This window comes from Eumetopias jubatus, unplaced genomic scaffold (assembly GCF_037043125.1).
Source record: "Eumetopias jubatus isolate StellerSeaLion01/CBP00866 unplaced genomic scaffold, mEumJub1_p1.0 scaffold_11, whole genome shotgun sequence".
Lineage (NCBI taxonomy): Eukaryota > Metazoa > Chordata > Mammalia > Carnivora > Otariidae > Eumetopias > Eumetopias jubatus.
In genome coordinates, this window is record NW_028274817.1 from 69,140,648 (window position 1) to 69,144,985 (window position 4,338).

The 4,338-nt window shown below is 48.2% G+C and overlaps 1 pseudogene; it reads left to right on the forward strand.

The window, feature by feature from the left end:
- Nucleotides 1-2,801: 2,801 nt before the first annotated feature.
- Nucleotides 2,802-3,078, forward strand: LOC114204203 (large ribosomal subunit protein eL43 pseudogene; annotated as a pseudogene).
- Nucleotides 3,079-4,338: the final 1,260 nt, after the last annotated feature.

Consider the following 4,338-nt stretch of genomic DNA (forward strand, 5'->3'; position numbering starts at 1 on the left):
AGTGGCCGCCCGCCTCTATGGCAGGGGTGTGTGATGGGTCTCGATGCGTCTGCCTGGTCCCCTTCCAATGCTGTTCGACCACCACCATGACCCAGGTTTTTTCGGAAGCGCTATTTCCGTGTCCCCGCTCCGGCTCCCTGACTGCCCCTTCAGTCCACGGGAGATTTGGTCTGGACTCCGTGTTCCATTTCCCTCTCGCTGACGGGTGGGGATGGCTTCCTTCCTTCAGCCGGGACCCAGGGCTGTGCTGGCCTGAGAGTCAGAGGGACAGATCTGGGTCTGAGTGAGGTGAGGGTCGCTTCTGCCAGACCAGACACCCTTCCCGAGAGACCGGGTGTTTCATGCACAGAAGCCGGGGCGGGGTGGGGGGGGCGGGTCAATGGTCCCCAGAACAGTCAAGGTTGGTGTGTGCGTCTGTTCGTCTGTTGGGTGTGTGTGTGTGTGTGTGTGTGTGTGTGTGTGTGTGTGTGTGTGTGTGTGAATAAAATTAATCAGGGATAACCTCCCTGGAGGGAGAGCGGTGTGGTTCAGGGAGTAAAGGGGGAGAGACTGTGGCCAAGAACCGGTAAGATACTGAATGAGCAGAAGCAAGGGGCGGATCGACCTTTCAGGGGGTGCTGTTAAATTCCTACATCAGGAGGGCAATGCCGTGGAAGTCCCCAGACCCCCGGACAGGGTGCGGGGATGCTCCATTGGGAGCCCCCAGAGAAGGCTGTGGATCGAACTCTGTGATCGTCTGAGGTCTGAGCCCTCCCGTGTGTGTTGAAGGAAGGACAGTGGGAAGGAAGGCTGCCTCAGAGGGGCTGATACAGGCCTCGCCTTAGCAGCAGGGAGCTCGTTCGGGAGACTGCTCTGTCGGGAGCTACCGGGGACGGGGCAGGATGGGCGCAGTGAGGATGGGAAGTAGAGGGTGGCTTCCCCACGGAATATTGGGCCGACTTGGTTCCCCCCACATCCCCCCCCCTTCTCAGCCTGCCTTCCTTCGGGGCCCTGTGCCATGAGCTCAGGTGGCCAGACCATCCCGCACGGGGTGGGACAAGCACAGAGCTCAGCCTGGAAAAGGACATTCGTGGGACTCAATCCTTCCCCTCCAAACCCCTCACTTGAGAAGGTGGGCTTGGTTGCTGAGGCTCCGGCCTTCACCCGGACCCTGTGGTTCTCTCTTGGCGGGGTAACATGGCACACTGTGGTCTGACTGAATGTGTTTGGGAGAGACCTTCAGCTGGGGTGTCCGCGGGCAGACAGGCGGGCAAGTTGTGACTGGGGGAAGTCCAGCACCCACACCCCCCGGGGACCACAGCGCCATGGTGGCCAGCGTGAGGAAGGGGAGAAAGGGACCGGGGAGGGCATGATCAGAATCCTGGCTGACCAGTTTTGCTGGCCTCCCTTCCCTCCTCTGAGCACAAGATCCCCGTCGCATATTCAGACCAAGGAGCCCAAGGTCGTGTTGCTGTAAACACATACATGGCAGGCTGTGGCTGGGCACCTTCCCGTCCCAGGAGGAAGTGAGTGGAGACGGTGAGGCGCAGATTAAGGGAGGACATGTGGGTCCCAGGGGGAAGGAGGAGGTGGGTCCCCTGCCCTCCTGTAGTGTGCCCCTTTTGCCTTCCGCCTCACGCCTCCTCTCTAGCCAGGGAGGCAGTGGCGGCTGGCCTGGGGAGCCCTAGGCCCCGTCCTGCCTGGTTCTGCTGCCTGCCCAGCTCCGGGGCAGATGCCTCCCTCTCTACCGCCTCCAGCTCCGGCACCAGCGCCTGCCCACCAGGGGCCAGCCTTTCTCTGCAGATGCTTGGGGGCGGGGGATGGGCACACCCAAGGAGGGCAGGAGGAGGTGAGCCCGGGACACGGAGCTGGGCGTGGTGGGCAGAGGAATGGTCCCCAGAGGTGTCCACGTCCTAGTTCCTGGAAGCCGCTGGTATGTTACCTTGCATGGCGGCGATGGGGTGAAGGTTGCAGATGTAATTCCGGTTGCTACTCAGCTGACCTTAAGGTGGGGAGACTGTCGCCCATGTTTGCTGGGTTTGGCTGGCCCGCACGTTGGGGGTGTCAGGTGGCCACGTGAGCTGTTACGTGCGTGATCCCGGGCGCACCCTTCACGTGACTGGAGGGTGCTCGGCGGCCCCGTGCTCCTGCCAGGTCCTGTTAACTACCTACCGGGTAGATAACTACCTACCAGATTTAGAGAAACTTGACAATAATTTGAAACCTTCCTTTCGCCCCATGCCAGTCACTTATCTCCTCAGTTTTCTTGAGATGACTGCTGTCTTGACTTTTCCACTTTCTTTTAAAGGATAACAATCGCTGTTTAATAAGTAACCTTTAAAATGATAGGATAAATTACAGGAAAGTACATATTATATTTATGAAACACCGTATGTATACATAATTGTAGAAAGACTACAATTTGACAAATGGATAGGAAGTGATCAAGCCGTGTAACTACTACCCAGGTGAGGAATGGTACATTGCACTTCCAGAAGTGCCATATGTGTGGGTTCCTTTCTTGAAGGACACCAAGTGCAAAATTTATAAACTGCAGGATTGCATTTTTGTGATATTCTTGCAAACACCAAAACATAGGGATGGAGAAGAGATCAGTGGTTGCTGGTGTCTGGGGGCTGAGAGAAGGGGTTTAACTATCAGAGAATGATGGGTTTTGGCAGGTGATGAAAATTTTTTGTACTTTGATTGTGGTGGTGGTTCCCTAACAGTATGAGTTTGTAAGGACTCATACACCTTGATGCAAATTCTATCTCAGTAATCTTGAACTCTGCTTTCTGGGCTCAGACCTTGTTTGAAGTAACATGGCTAAATGCACCAAGAAGTTCGGAATTGCCAGTAAATATGGCATCCGTTATGGTGCCTCCCTCAAGAAAATGGTGAAGATTGAAATAAGCCAGCATGCTAAGTACACTTGTTCCTTCTATGGGAAAACCAAGATGAATAGACGAGCTGTGGGGATCTGGCGTTGTTGACTCCTGCATGAAAACAGACCCCGGTGGCACCTGGACCTACAACATGACTTCTGCCATCACAGTAAAATCTGCCATCAGGAGACTGAAGGAGTTGAAAAAACAGTAGAAGCTTCAGCATTTGAAACACTGCTAGCCTGTAATAAATGGGTTAATTTATGTAACAAAATTACTTTGGTTGTTGTTAAATTTATTAATTAGATCTTCTGATTTGTGTTGCATTAATTTTGCTTTCTCAAAAGACTTGGAAATTAAAATTCTTAATTTAAAAAAATTCTTGAACTTTTAAAAAATTGTGAAAAATACATTACAAAGGGATACTGTGTCTTACCAATTATTTTTCTGAATTTGAGTTTCAGTGATCTATAATGTGTGAATGTGGAATATTGTAGTACTTTATTTTCTGTAGTTAATTCAAGTTTGTGTGTCTGGGATGGATCCAGTTTCATCATAGCGCATTCTGTTTTCCTTCTTATATCCTGTAGGATTCAGATTGCTAATATTCTGTTCTGATTCTTGCTTCTTTATCATGAGTGTGTGATTGACCCATGATTTTCCTTTCTCAACTTGTCCTTGACAGGATTTAGTATCCAGGTTATTGTATCCTTACAAAATGTTTTAGGGAGTGTTCCTCTTTTTCTAGTTTGTCTATGAATTTGTGTCACATTGAAAATATTTTTGCCTAAGATGTTTGTGAGAAGTCAGAGGAGGAGCCTGGATTTTTTTTAAAAAAGCTTTTTGACTAGTGATATATTTCTGTATGGTTATAGAACAATTCAGACTGGCTATTCCTTCTTGAGTCAGTTTTGGCAAGTTACTTTTTTTTCTAGAAATTGGTCACCTAAGTTTTCAAATTGACTGGATAAAATGGTGTATAATTATCTTCTTTTTCTGCAAATTTTATTTTTGAGATGTCTCTCCTACAGATAGTTGCAAGAAAATTGCAAGGAACACACATATATCCTTCACCTGCATTCATCTGTTATCATTTGTTATATTTGTCATTTTCTTTCTTTCTGTGTCTATGTGTGTAATTGTTCCATTGAATAAGTTTACTTACTTGAAGATATTACAGTACACTTTCCCTAAATATTTCAGCCAGTATCTCTTAAGAAAAGGAAACTACTGCTACAAAATCTTAACAAAATTATTACACTCAGAAAATTTAACATTGAGAGAATACAATTACCTATCATATAATTCTCACAAAAAATTTCTGATTGTCTCAATATTGATTTTTGTGCATATTTCTTCAAAACACACTGTCTCCAGTCAAACACCATCATTGCATTCAGTTGTCATGTGTCTTTTGCGTCCTTTAAACTAGAGAAATTTTCAAGAAATTTTTGGTCTTGCACAACATTGACAT